General features: G+C 44.9%; 1 protein-coding gene across 2 annotated transcripts in view; it reads left to right on the top strand.

Moving 5' to 3' along the window:
- Window positions 1–15,781, top strand: part of HSF2 (heat shock transcription factor 2) — a 313,721-nt gene that overhangs the window by 126,197 nt on the left and 171,743 nt on the right. The gene's annotated exons all lie outside the window — the stretch shown is intronic.

Genomic DNA, 15,781 nt, shown 5'->3' with positions numbered 1-15,781 from the left:
ATCTGTTTACATTTGTCCAGTCTTCCTTCTGTCACACCTCTAGATTGACCACAACAGCAGGAATGAAAACCACAGTATTTTTTTTTCCTTGCATTAGAGAGTTATAACAAATTAAAGCCTTAGTTCTCCGACCTGCCATCACCTAGCCCCTTCTGCTTAGTACACCTTCTGCCTTCCATATTGCAGGTCCTAAACTGGCTTTAATAAACTAAATGTGTTATATTTATCAGTTTGCAGAAGTACTGCTATCTAGGGCATTTACTTTGTCAACTTGGTGCCTTTTCATTGTTCATTGGCAGATACTTTGTGTTTTTCATGGACCCAGGCGTATTCCACAAGTCATTAACTTCAAGGAATGTCAGTGTTTCATCTGGCAATTCCCTTCAGCTGATCTGAGCATACTGTTCCCTGTGTGATGAGTCTCATAAAATCCTGTGCATTTTATCATTCATTTTCGAAGTGGTCACCCAGACCCTGGCAGTGCGTAAAGATCTTTGACCTCATCAACTTTGATGCAAGGAAACAAAGAATTGAGCTACCCATTTGTTTTATACCCCATCCTTCCTGTCTAGATAACTTTTCTTGCTAAGCTGGCTTGGGAGAGGAAACATTGTTGTTCTCGTTTCTCCAGGTGTAGCGATCTCAACCCCGTTTGCCCAGTGCCAATAAACACCACCGTTTTGTGTAAATTGCAAGCCCAGCCTTACACCTGAGATTCTCTTCTTATGCTTCCCATTTCCTATTCCTACAAAGACTCTGCAACATGGTTTTAAGAAGTTGCATACATTTCTTCATGCAGTGTCTAGGTCATTGGTGTGAGCGCAGCCATATCAAAAACATACTTTTCTGGAACTGGTTCCCTGCATGGTCTCTTCCTTGAGATTATAGATTGAAAGAAAGATCCCAACAAATGATCCTATAAATGGCAGAAAAGGAAGGGGTCTTGGTAAAGTGATCATTGATTAGTTTAAAAACATCAGTTTCTTGATCTCTGCATATTCCCCGAGATCCTTGATGGACCAGATTTCTGCGCACACAGGATTACCTGTGAAAGGGTTGGTGTGAAGATCGAGAACAAAGCCGAGTTTGACCTCTTTTTTCCAATCCTCATTTTTTGTTTCTGACAACCACTTCACTCTCTCAGGAATCTAGTTGCCGAAGGTCCTAGGGAGGTATGTGAAGTGATTCCCGAACTCTGTGCCCCTAATGGCTTTTGATGCTTTTGAGTACCAGTGCAGAATAAAGGTGCCTGTATTTTTGCTACCATCACTGGATATGGCACTGGTTACAGTTCCTGCTTCAGCTGCATTCACTTGCCTCAAGCACCAACTCTGGCTTTCTAAATGGTTTCCTAGACGGAGCCCACCCTTTCGTTCTCTGTCATTTCACGGGACACATTTGCTGTGTCCTACTGTTCTTCTGCAGACTTATACCCAGCTTATTAAGGTTCCACTTTTAAATAAGATCCATGCTTTCAAACTGTCTGGTGTAAAGAGATACTTCTAAAGATTTCTCATTACCCTCTATCGATCTGTGTCTCGGATTCCTTTGGGCTCCTCGCTGGCTTCCAATCCTCAATACAAGGACCCAAGTCATTGGGACTCCATTAGAGTCATCCTCTATTGAGTGAGCCACATGTTTGTCAAGGCTGAAGAGGAGAAACCTGAGGAGGACTCTCTCTTCCAAGTTTCCCTTTCACCTAAAAATTAGATTAAAGTCTAAGGATCTCACCATAAGTAAGAAAAGCGGTCTCAGCCCAAAGGACAAATCAAAAGTTGGCCATTCCATTAAAAGATGTGCTTATGGAGACAGTGAACATTTGACAGAAGTGTTATCAATCACTAGTAGTACATTGGTATTTTGGCCGAAAATGTAGATCTCTGTAGACCTCCTCACTACCTCTTGCCCATTCGTGTGGCTTGGTGTGCTTGGTGCTCAGTAATTATTTTATTAATGTGTTTTTATAAAGCAGACTCCACCCAAGGGTGTCAGCACACTGCAATTTCACAAGGTGATTGTGCTCTTCAACAGTACTTAGAACAGTAAATCTTTCAAACACTGTTATAACCAAGAGAAAGGAATCAAAATCTGAAGTACACCAATGGACGAGACGGTAAAGGTTAGGTTATGCACTTGAGAGATGGTAAAGCTACGGAAGGGTGGATAGGATTAGAAAGAAAATCGCATGTCATTGGGAAAAGAGGGCAGGTGGGGGGGACAGGTGTGTCCAGCAGGAGTGAAGAAAGAAGCTTGTGAGGTTAATTGGTGGGAAGAAAAGGAGACCAAGTACGAAAGGTTCAAAGTAAATAGCGTAGAAGTTGAAAAGCGAAAGGTTATTAAAGAGTGTTTCAAGCTGGAAGCAAGTTGCAAATTGTAGTTATAGCACCAGAGACTGCCCGTGTAACCAATTTATTAGTGTTGAATTTTTTGCACTCTAGAGTGTGAGTATGTAGACTTCTCAGGGTTTTAGTGCCTCCAGATCTTCTGATAGTTAAGTGAAAGTAATCCGGCTTCTTAAGAAACAGCATTTTGTGGGTAATACAGGATGGCTTTAATTTAAGTCTGGCTTTGAGTGAGAACCGCTGTGATTCTTTACCGGGGTGATGTGTTCATTAAGGGGTATGAGTCCTGTTACCTGCATCTCTAGTCTTCCTAACAAAGTGATCAAATTCAATGTGGGTAAGACATTCTATAAAAAGTCATTCCTTCTCTTCATGCAGGTTGGTGTATTTTGCTTCATGTATCCACAGGATGTGTAATCAAAGGTCAAAGTTAAAGTCTGAATATGAAAATATTAACTAGCAGAGTCAATGAATATCTTTTTAATCCATGCATTTCCCACTCCGTATTTTCTGTTCTGCCCTACAGTATTTAGGCAGGCTTCTTCTCGTTGCACCACTTGAACTTTTGTGGGCTTGTTTTTGTACAGAGGTTAGAAGTTGATCTTGGGTGACTTTCTTGTTCAGGTAATGATTCACATAATTGTTCAGGAAACCTGACTTTTAAGCCCCTCTTATGTCATAGAAGCACAGGGTGAGAGAGACAATTTACTCATTTGCGCATTTCATTTGGGTGGTGGTCAAAAATGTATTATACCAATACAAATTTAGGGTTTCCGGGCTGTTGATCAGACATTACTGTTTTGATTGAACCACAGGTGTGCATGGTCTTTAGCTAGTTTTATTTCATTGTCTTCTACCCACAGATATTTTCCCCATAAAGTTTGTCTTCTACCCACAGATATTTTCCCCATAAAGAGGACTATTTCAGTTATGAAACATGGAGGTCAGGATGTGAAATTCCTCAAGGCTAGCAGGATCATCATTTTCCTTCAGTAGATTTTCTTCATGATACACAGATTGTTTGAACCAATAGTACATCTTGAGGGAAGGTGTGCAGTGGAAGGAACTTGGGTTCTTCTGCCTTTTAAGGCTAAAGAGCCTGCACTGTAGATTGTTACAACTCTGTTCTCAAAGGTAATTATGCTGCTTGTGTAGGAGTAATTCTTGCAGTATCATTGAATAGGATTACACTTAGCTCCATTTCGTCGAAACACCATGGTTTCAGTCTTAGACATCTGTGTTATGATTCATTGTTAACTTTTGTGTCAGAACACAAAAGACTGTGGAAGCCCAAGACTAGGAAAATTGTGTCTTAACAACATAAAGCAAGGTGAAGTTGTCTAAAAACATCACTGTTACACCTTGAAAGTAGTATGTATGTACTTCAAAAAGTTGTACACTGTGACGGAGTAGCTTTTCTGATCGGTACTCCGAACTTCTGATTCCTCACCTTGTGAATACCCCAGGTACTAGTGTGGATCAGGAGACTTCTTTCACCATTGCAGCCACACGTCAGTAGGTGGCATTGTGCGACTCAGAGTCCACTTCTTACCTCTTCCGGAAAGAACGCAGAAGCCAAATATATGTGCCACTCATGGGCACTGAAGTCAGTTCTTTTCTTTATGTGCCTTCGGACACGGATTCAGAGTTTCCTGCCTCAACCTTCTCACATGTTTGACAACATTTTCCTACAGTGTGCAAGGGAACATGTCCCCTGTGGCGACTTCAGGGTTTACATCTTGTACAGATTGTAACAAGCAGTTGTATGTGACAGATCTCCACCAGGTATGCCTCTAGTGCCTAGGGTTTTCGCGTGGCTGCAGATCTTGCAGAGGTTGCATTAAGGTAAAGTGCATGGTGATCTAAGACCGTGAAACCAAGCTGTATGCCACTGAACATCATCAGAAGGTGCATAAAAGCCAGTCCCAGTTGATGTCAAAGACACAGACCTGTTATTCACACTCCAAGTCATCAAATAAGCCCAAGTCAAAAAAGAAACCCAAGAAGTCGAAGCGTGATTCTCCCTTGTCCCATCACTCTGGAAGAAGTCACAAGGTGCCTCTCCGTCTTCTTCCAAGTCTCCTACAGAGGAACCATTTCCACAGTTCATACGGAGACAGCCTGAATTTACAGGTCTATTGGCGATGCAGCAACAAGTAGAGACTTTAAAGAAGCCATGTTTCACAACATATGCACCCTTCCAGCTCCCTCTGGTATGCCTATAGGCCCATGGATCCAAGGAGGCCTCTTATTGGATTCTGAAGCAAACCTGACACAACCTCGTCCACAGTCGAGGCTTTGGGGCAGCCGGTCCAGCCTCATTCTTGGACAGAAAACACTACCACTGCCTAAGATGCTTAACATTCCTTTTGGCTCAGGATCAGAACTCGGTCACCACAATAATACTGAAGATGATGTGAATGATGCATCCCTTTATTATGATGAAGACAATTGTTTTATGGGCGTTGAGAACACCAGTGGACTAGACAAAGCCCCAGACAATGAGTTGAACTCTCCCATAGCCCTTTCACAGACTAATTCGTTTCATTTGCTGTATTGACCAGATAGGGGTGCAGAAGTTTTAGACTTGCAACCTTGCTCTTCGCGCAACAAGTGCTTTTTGCCTGCTGGGATGATATTCACATGCATTATGGGATATAGTCAGCAAGGTCTTGCTGACAGTCCCTGATGATAAATTCCAAGCCAAACTTTCTCATATCATTCCAGATGGTAAGGACACCGCAATATATGCCATCATCAATCAGTCAGGGGTTTGTAAAACGTGGCTGCTCACCTGTGAGGGTCTCAAGGCACTGAGGTGGGGCTGCTGATCTGTCTGGGTGTGGAGGTTTAGTCGACGAGCCAGGTCTTGAGGTCCTTCCTGAACTGGGTCAATGACACGGAATGCCTAAGCCATCTGTTGTGGGCTGGATGCCGCATTTGCAGGGCAGTCAGTACCAGTTTGGTGCAACGTGGGGATGAGATCCCCGGTCTTCTCGGGTGACATTCAGGCATCACTAATGCACATGCCATTTGATGGTACCTGTCTCTTTGGAAATAAGGCAGACTCTTCCCTGGAGCACTTAGAGTGTACTGTGGACCAGCTTTCCTTTATCAGCCTTTCTGCTCCCTTGCGGTAGTATCCACACCAGTTTTGGCCCTTTTAAGGCATTGGGAGGGGGCTTGGTCTAAAGACAACACCAATGCCCACCTCCACAGCAACAGACTCCCCAGTTTTTTTGAGGCCTTGGGTTGGAGATTTTGTTGACAACGTGCAGGTCCTTGGGCAGTACATTGCTCAATCCCTGCCTCTCCCGCTATGCCACCAAGCTGCTTTAGCTCACCCCTAGCTTCACATGGTTTCCTAGTTGGAGGCAGGATAAGGTATTACCCCCACAGGTGGCAGAGCATCACATCGGCTGATGGTTGCTTGACATAGTCCTGCAAGGATATACCCTACCATTCCTTTCAGATCTGGCACATACTTCACCCACAACAGAGCAGCTGGTGGAGGGTCATTTGTCAATTCTGGGGGAGGAGGTCATAGCTCTTTTGGACAAAGGAGCCATAGAGGGGGACCAGGCATTGGAAATGGGGACTGGGTGTATCACCTGCTATTGCCTGGTGCTGAAGAAGGACAGATGCCTTCGTTCTGTTTTAGATCTTCGCGCCCTCAATTTCATATTGGAAAAAAGACAAGCTGATGACGCTCACTTTGACCCAAGTTCTATCTACCCTGGATCCAGAAGACTGTATGGTATCGCTGACCCTGCAGGATGCCTAGTTTCAGATTCTAGTCATGCAGTCCCACAAGCGTTACCTGCTGTTCAGGGTTGGCTAAGAGCATTTTCTCTGTGCTTCCCTTTGTGTCCCTTGAGTGTTCACGAACGTGATGGCACCCGTTGCAGCACACCTTTGCGGGTCTTCCACTGCCTCGACAATTGGCTGCTGAAAGCGGGGTTGCCACAGTAACTCTTAGACTAACTCTAGATGATGGCCGACCTATTAACATCTTTGGGATTATTGATCAATGTGCCAAAGGCACAAATGATAACTTTGGAGAAGCTCCCATTCATCAGAGCCACCCTGATTATGGTGCAGTTTCAAGCCCTCCCTCCTCGTCAACAAGTCAGGATATTTGGGCTATGATGATGATGTTTCAGACTCGGTCATGGGTCTCAGTGAGAGCGGCTCTGAGATTTCCTGGCCTCCTGCATCCTGCTTGTTGACTACACCTGATGGCATATGCGGGCTCTTCAGTGGGACATCCACATAAAGGGAGCCTGAAGGATTTCATCTAGGTTTTGAACGAGACTGCAAAGGACCTCCGGTGGTGGCAGCCGGACTTCAACTGCACCAGTGGCAGACCCCTCTCCCTACCTCACACAAAGCTGACAATGGTGGCTGATGCACGTCTAGGAAAGTTGGAGATAAGAGGACTCTGGTCTCTAGTGGAGACTCACCTCCACATCAACCTGTTCCAGTTGGGGGCCATTTGCTTGCCATTGAAAGCCTAGCTACTGTCCATCATGGTTCTTATGAACAACCCCACTGCCGAGTGGTACTGCAACAAACACAGTGGAGTCGGACCTAGGTCCTGTGCCAGGAGGAATGGCACCTCTGCAACTGGTTAAATCTGGTGAGATCTTTGAATGCCAGGTTGGACAAACTCATCGGATCGCAGATGGCTGCAGCACCCAGAGGTGACGCTGGGCTTCTAGCCTTGGGGAAGCCCCAGCCTACATCTATTCTTCATTGCTGAGAATGTGCAGTGTCTGCTCCTTTGCATGCTGGAGTTTCCAAGGCTTCCTCTTTGAGACGTTTACAGCCTACAGTAGAGTAGAGGACTATTGTATGCCTTCCCAGCCCTACCTCTCCTGCCCCGAGTTCTGAAAAAAGATCAGTAATAACTGGACTAAGTCATCCTAGTCACTCCAGATGGGCCAGATGAGTGTGTTACCCGGAAATTCTGGTATGCGCCTCAGTCCTTCGATCAGGCTGTTGCATCACAAGGGTCTTCTGTTGCAGCAGCAAGGCTGGGTCCTACACCCAGGCCTGCAAAATCTACACCTCAGTGGATGGAGATTGAGCAGCAACTGTTGACTTCTTTCAGTCTCCTTGCCAAATCTGTGGTTGTCATTTCTGTTGCCGGATGTCCATCTATGAGAATTATTTATGCCAACACTGGGATAAATTTGTGGCATGCTATTTTTCCCTTCATATGGACCGCTTAGAGGAAAATTGTCGGATGTTTTACTTCTTGTGCTGTCTTTAATTCAGTGATGACTTGCCTTGGGCACTGTTAAATGTTATTTGCTGGCACTTTCAGCCTTTTTGCATTTACTGGACTAGCCATCCTTATTTAAATCACCTGTTGTGATACGTTTCTTAAGTCTGGTCTATATGTTTCCATCCAAAGATTTTAAAACAGAACTTTGGAACCTTAATTTGATTCTTCGTTTTCTTGTGTACTCCTTTTGAGCTAATGCACAGCTGTTGTTCGCATCTATTGAACTCTCTTCTTTATAGAGATAACCCCATCGCATGAGTGAGCTACCCACCTTTTCTGTTAATCCACCATACAACACCTTTTTCTCCAGACAAACTGGTGTTACAGACTAGGGTGGCATTCCTTCGGAAGACTGACAACTTTTCATGTCGGGCAATCCATTACCCTTTCGGTATTCTTTGTTCCACCTCACCCCTTGAAAGAGGAAGTGAGGCCCTATCGCTAGGACACCAAGAGAGCTTTGAGTTGTAACACCAATTGTACAAAGAACCATCTGGTGGATGATCAGCTCTTTATACAGTTTGCTGGGGCAAGGAAGGGTAAAGCAGTGCAGAAAAAACCTTCTCAAGGTGGATAGTCCTTATTAAACAAATGTTCGAGGCATATGAGCTGCAGATTCTACACTTTGCAAATCTCTGGTTAGAAGTATCCGTCAGAAGAACTAGTTACTTTCCATAGGTAACATTCTCTATGGTGGATACTTTGATCTTACTGCAGATTCCTCACTGCTCTCCCTCCTCCCCTTTTTTGTGTAATAAACTCTTCACATTCCATAAAAATAAACAAACGAGAGATGTGCACACTGGCACATCTGATCATTTAGTAAGCTCCGCGTCTGATCATGCTGACAGAGTGAAGAAAGAAAATTACATCAGCACGCAGAGGTGGCATATGTTTGTGGCTCCTCTGTCACTTCCAGGGTGGTACAATGTCGACATGAAGCTGCGTGACCCCACCTGCTAGCATGCAGAAGCAATGCTGAAAATCTCTACAACAGTGTTGTTCAGTGTGCTATTCACAAGATGAGGAATCTACAGTTAGATCAGAAATACTCTTACTGTAGGTAAGTAACTTGTTGAGCACAGATAGTGTATTGATTAGGACCATATATAGCTGTTTTAGTATGGCAACTGATTTGACTAGTGCTTTCTTGTCCATCCCCGTTTCTAATACCAGTATACATTTGCTTAATATTGTTGCCTTTTATGTATAGTACTTAGACCTACTCTAAGTTAGTTATTATTTTAATCCAAATATTATTCTGCCTGTTATTTCATTCATACCATGACAATTTTTATCTAGCTTTCACTACCTTTTCCTATCAACTCTGTAAGACATCTGAACATCCTGAAGTCATTACAATTAGACCTATTACTATTGAATACATGATGGAGAATAAATTTGGTAAAGTGCAAACACGACTTTGTTGAAGTTCTTGTCCACAAGTTGAGTATTTGTTCGCTGACGCTAGAAGCTGATTCAGCTATATACTATTTCCACTTGTTTTAAGAGCAAATTCTCTTCTAGTTTTCCTGAACAATTTGAATTCATCCGTTTTGAAGCATGAGAATTGCTTTCCTGCTTTGCTTCTTAGTTGCTGATATGCCATAATTTAACAGTTGGTGAAGATCGACCAAGATTTCCACATTTCTTGCAGGGCAGAAATAAATCATCTAGGGTGAGTCTTATTCTTTAGCTCCACTTTTCATCCAATTAACTTTGTTCACTGCAATAGGTTGTTTCTGGTCAGTGTATGAAAGTTTGTTCTATATAGAATAATAATAATGCTAATAAATTATTTAGCAATAAGTTTTTATTTTATATTTGCATTCTATATTATTGAATACTTTCACAAACAGATGGGACTTTCTGACCCATCACTGTCCTTACTCCTACATCTAAGAACTGGTGGTGCATGTCATCCAGCCAGAGCAATTGTATAGTTTAAAGGTGAGGAAAGGGCAGTAGGATCATGCTACAGGGAGGTGGTGTATAGGTCCTAATAGAATTTATTCCTAATGTGTCTGATAGCGTTGAGGCACACGTGAGCTGTCTATTGGTCATCAATTAGCACCAGGGTGTGGTCACAAGCCCAAGGTATGCTCAGTAGCCTGGCAAGTGTCCTGCCCTATTCCCTTTGCCATAGCGCTGAGTTACTGCCTCTCTTCCAAGATAGTGAGTCTCTCTAAGTGCAGCCTCGCCATATTCCAATATCTTACTTCTGATAAACGCAGGTGTGTTCATGTTGTCCATGGCAAAGAATTGCAGTTTCAATGTGCACATGCCTGCCTCTAATTCTGCAAGCTCCCTACACAGTCCCCAGAGCACTTCGGCCTGTTTAGCAATGCATGCCTCACAAATGACCACATGGAATGCCTCCCAGAGCATGGAGCAACGAAACACACGTTGGGCTCGCAGTAGTCCAGTATGACTGTTCTAATCTCCGCTCCAAAAACGTAGTCTCTGGGATGGTCCTTGTGACCGCTCTAGGGAAGAAAGCTCCAACAGGACTGGGGCATGCTCCAATAGCGTCCTGGGTAGGTGTATGATATTAGTAGTACAGATGACCACATCACTGGTGACCACCCAATAATCTATTCTGACCAAGTGCTGTGGGAGAAGGTGATAGATGTACCTTCCGTACTGGTTCCATGCTGAAGTTGTCAAAAGTCTGTGAGCTCATTGTCTGACATGAGTGTATGCTGTTGTGCAGCGGCCCCTGGGTGCGGGAGAAGAATATCACTGGAACTATCTACATGCGCATCAAGGATCAGATTGTATTCCCCACCGCATAGCACTGCATCTGGGTCCACAAACCCTACCAAATGCCAAATCTCAGCGAACAAGCATTGGCATAGCCAATAGGTCTCGCCTTTGGGACCTTATAAGTGTTTAGCCATGCAACAGTTAATATTGTTGCACCAAGGATATTGTGCTGGATAACTAAATACTTATAAGATCTCAAATGCGAGACCTATTGGCTATGCCAATGCTTGTTACTATTCCCTTTGCCCTGAGTGCCTGGCTGGTGCTTCTATTTAGTTGACCCGCTGGGGCAACGTGGACAAGACAAAGCGGCCTCTACATCTAGACATTCTTCTAAAGTAAATCATGAAGGGGTCATGCATGGGATAGCCAACAGAGAGGAGTTTGTCGCCCCCCCCACTCACCTCGGATGAGATGCAGCCTCCGCCGCAGGTAGCTCTCGAAGGAGGTGTAGTCGCTGTACACCGTGTTCATGCCCATGCTGCGTCTATGTAGTGTAATGTCTAGTAAGAACAACGTTAATGCTAGTTTGCAAGGCATACTACCAAGGGTTCTCTGAAGTTGTTTCAGCAGTATCTTTAAAGCAGTCTTTCACATTTAACTAACTCATGTGGTCTATGGCTGCGCTGCTTCACCCGACTGCAATGTCTGGTGACCATTAAATGTAATGGGGTAACCCTCAGAACCTGAGCGGGTAATTAAACAAACAACAATGGTTCTGTCGGAAACGCATTTCAATTGAACATAGTACTTAATATGTCTGGTGAGTCATTTTTCTTGTTTAAATGCAACCATGTCTGTATGAACGTGCTATTTAGGAAGAGGTCGAAATAGGAGTTCTGACTCCACACATTCCTTGGCAAGGCAAGTACAAACGCTACACAATACCCATAGACAAACCTAATATGCACTTTCGAAACAGAGAATGCTATGCAAAGAACGGCATCTGAATGAACCAAAATTAAATTAGGAACAGCGAAACTCCATGCTCGCATAGGGGGGAAAAAATGGGCTTTTAAATCTGGTTGCATATGCAGGACCAACAATCTGCGATACTCAAATTCTTAAGTTAAACATAGGATGCGAATGATAAAAAAAGTAATCATTAGAAATTCTAAATATTTTAAAACCAAGCATCAACATTTTTTTTTCCTGAGACTGTAACGAGGGGATGTGAAGCTTTTAAAATCTATATAAGAAATGTGAAAAAAAATGTTCTTAAAATAGTACTTTGGTGAAAAGCTTGATGCCAGGGGCGCCTGGAGCTGGGAGAGGGAAGTGGCAGCCACGGGCCAGGGGCAGAACGTCAACAGACTTCAATCCGGCAACGCTGCTGGCCCTATTGGCCTACATGTCCCAGCATGCTTAGCACTGCAGGCCGAATACACGACCTGCAGAAGGTTTCCTGTGTCATGACATGGGGCAGCAGAGAATCGAGAAGGGGACATGCAGGCATGTGGGCTGTCATAAAAACATTATTTTGATATGTACAGTAAATGCAGAAAGTAAATATGAACTAGAAACATTGAGAGCACGGAGACGACCGAGGCCAACAAACACAATTAGGCAAAAGAAAATAATTAAAGACCAAAAGCCGCCGACTATAAGCCACCATATGTTTATAAACAAACTCAATATGTTACCCATTACAGACATCAGTAGGACCACTGATGAGAGCATGATTAGATGGCATCACCCCAGACCAATACAAACGTACACTGCTTACTCTTTCTTGGCAGCCAAGTTAAGCCCTGGACTAAAGTGCCAACTTATATTACCCAAACCTTCAAAGAACAAACAAGTACATGGGCTCCATTATGGTGGTGGATGAGTGAGCCATAGAAAGGTAGTAGCCATTGAAGCAACGACAGACGTAGGGGGCGCTATGTTAAAGGATGTAAAACACTCCCATGGTCAACAGGGCCGCTTAGCACACAAGCCACGCACTGTCTGCCGTGTCGGCTTACGTAGGCAAACAGCAACTCATCTGATGCTCTCTACCCGAAGCTTTGTAACAAATGGAAGGCAAATATTGACTGCTCTCCGGGAACTTGAAAACACAAATATAGAGCTGTGAATGAGACTGGCGGGGCAGGAGCGCTGCTTAACACCCTGCCACCTTGCAGTAGGAGGTAAGAAGGGTGGCCAGGGAAGGAGAGTACATGCCGAATGTGCCAGGGCGAGGGGACATTGCTGAATTGAACACAACAAGCAAGGGGTCTGAATATGCACCTGTGGTACTGCACCTGCAGGAACTGAAACTCTTCCTTGATGCGATCCAGGGATTCCAGGATGGTGAACTTGAAAGGCTGCCCGGCGTCCTGGTCCGGGGTCTGGGGGGAGCAGAGCATACAACTTCACAAAGACTGGCCTAAAAACACACAAGCCTGGCTTCCATGCAGTTTGTAGCAGAGTTTAACAAGCTTTTTTTAACTTGACAAAGAAGGCCGCTAGTGGGAGGGAGCAGCAGGCCAGTTGCACGCAGAGCCCAATTAAAGTAATCCGACAAAAACACACACGCATGCATGTATGAAAATGCACGTATGAAAAGTCCTGGTCAGCTGCAAGAGGTCATTTTCCTATATATCGACCTAACCAGCGTGAGGGAGCGTGGCGCGGCCGCGAAAGAGCAGGCAAATGCACTTATGCTTGTGCTGGCATCCTCCTTGCGGGAGCGAGCAGCAGCAGCGCGAGAGCCATATGTTTTCAATTACAACGCGCTCTGCTGCTCACTCCCGCAAGGTGGATGCCAGCACAAGCACGAGTGTGCTTGAAAAGGAGCAGACCAATATCTAAAGGTCCTCCTAAAGCAGCGCATGCGCGCTGCCTAGGCAAGACCTAGAAAGCGTGGGGTCGTCTACGTTTGGGTCATAAATTGAGGTTAGGATCATAGGATGCCCCTGTAGTGAGCCTGCCAGAATAACAAACCTGGCTTGCACAGCACCTGGTGTGTGCGCCATGGCAACCCATTTTTGGGAAGTATAGCAACACCTCACACATAATTTGAATAGTGGGAAATATGAGCCTCGGCAATCCATTCCATCCTGCACATAGACTGGATCTCCTCCTGCATTACACAAATGTCAACTTGATGTATTTTCAGGTATGCAAGTACAAGCTGAGTTTTGTGCCGATCATTAAGCCCCAGTACATGCCATTTCAGACATCTAATTATGGTAATGAGGGCTCAGGGGGGTGTATATGTGCGGCCATCATAGTCTGCCGAAAGAGAAATGCAACACTAGCAATTAAAGACTATGTGACCAAAAAGGAAGGGGAATAAACTCCTCCATTCCCCACCACCTTCCAGTTCAACTCCCCAAACAAGCCGAGTTCCCCTATCCCTCCCCAATTCAAGAGGACAGGCCATCAAACCGGCAATGTAGAGGGAATCATCCCAAGAGCACGCCAACAGGTCCAAGCGTACTTCCCAGCCAGGTGAGCGCTTGTGAGAGCTGGGTGACCAGGGAAGAAGGAAAAGGGGAAATCACAGGATAGTTTGAATGCGGTCCCTGCAGCGCAGTGGATTACCTGTGATCTATCATGTTCTTATGGGTGCCTACATCCCTGCCACTGAGCTCTTTTGCTCACAGTTCATTCAGGGCCAGTGGCTAGATTCTCCAGTGGCCATTGGGCAAGATGGGTTCTACAGGTCGCAAGAAGCGACTAGTCGCCACTAAGACGACTGCATCATGAACCCCCACGGGAGAGTGTGGTTTTGGTAGCAGGAGGGTCCAGACCACTGCAAACTTGGCTGCAACCTTGGGGTTCGTAAAGTGCTAGGATTTCTCAGTATGAGTGATGTGAAGCTTAGCTGGGTATAGCAATGAGTAGGTATCGCCAACATTCTGAAGAGTACATTTGACTGGGAGGAATTTCCGATGGGCAGTCTGCGCCACCAGCGTAAAGTCCGTGTACAGGGATATGGTGTTCCCTTGATACTGAAGCGGTTGGTGCTCTCTGGCAAGATGCAGAATGGTGTCTCTGTCCATGTAATTCCAAAAGTCTGGTAACTATTGGCCTCGCCGGAGCACCAGGAGGTGGGTGCGGTCCCAGAGATCAGTGCGCCCGCTCCACAATAAATACAGACGAAAGTTCATCTCCAAATAGCGCCCTCAGCATGGACTCATCACATTTCCATCCTGGCCATTGCTGTGGATTCAGGGATATCAACTATGCACAGGTTATTCCGTCGGGGGCACTCTTCAAGAAATGTATTTTTGATTTTGATAATGTACAGAACCCTTTTCATATGAAGCTTTTGATGCTTGTGTGTGTGTACATCTTCGATGTCTGATGTGCGATGCTTCAGCTGATCTATGCGCTCCTTGTGCCTGTCAACCTTTTTCTTTAGGTGATCAAACCTATTAGGGAGGAGGTCAGTCTTGGAATCAATGGTGTTAAAGCTATATTTGAGATCCAGAAACGTGGATTTAATGTCCTCAGTGACTGTGGCCTTGTCACTGTCCTGGGTATTAAGGCACCCAGTCTCTGGGCTCTGAATCGGCTCTGTGCGTGAGGTGCCGAGTCTCAAAAGACAATTTAGCCTGTTGTCACTTTTACCCACGCTGAAAGTCGGTGGTCTCAATATATTTCCAGTATTGAAAGGCGTGTAGCAAGATCGCCAAGTCCAGAGAGGCCGAGATCATAAAATATGAAGTCCTGCCTCACCCTAGGAGGCAATCACCGGTGGGCACGAGCAGACCCAACTCCCACATTTCCTGTGTATTGATCTTCAACTTCAGGCATAGGTCTCCAACATTGCCTAACGTGTCCGGGGCAGAAGGGCTCTAACCTTAGGACTGTGGGATGCTAACCAGTGCCTCAAAATAAATACTTCAGAATCTAATATACCTGTATGTGGCAAGTGGAACGATTATTAACCTTCAACCAACTTGCTTCAAGAATTTGTACTCTCATCACGTCATGCAGCCGAAGGAACTCTGGCTGATTCTGGACTCTAGTCTGTTTCTTATACCACAAGTAAATAGTGTCTCCAAAATGAGCTTGTGCATCATGAGATGTCTTTGGCGAATACTCCAGTACCTATGCTTCCTTAACACCTTTGATGCTCATGACGAGCTCAGCTCGTCATGAGGCACACCTCTCGTACACTCATGACGAGCTGAGCTCGTCATGAACAATGGGAATAAATCATGGTCAGCACCAGGAGGGGAATACAATCAGCATTGATGGTGTTAAAATATCACGCAAACTATCACCTTAGTGCTTTCCAATCTTGATTATACTAATGGACTATGTCCTGGTGCACCCCATATAAATATTCAAACATTTCAGAGAAGCCAGAATGCAGCTTCCAGACATCCAACACACCAAACATTATATTCCTACACTCGCAGCCATTGCTTGTTTCCTTACCTTC

This window comes from Lissotriton vulgaris, chromosome 6 (assembly GCF_964263255.1).
Source record: "Lissotriton vulgaris chromosome 6, aLisVul1.2, whole genome shotgun sequence".
NCBI lineage: Eukaryota > Metazoa > Chordata > Amphibia > Caudata > Salamandridae > Lissotriton > Lissotriton vulgaris.
This window is presented reverse-complemented; position numbering and strand designations above follow the sequence as displayed.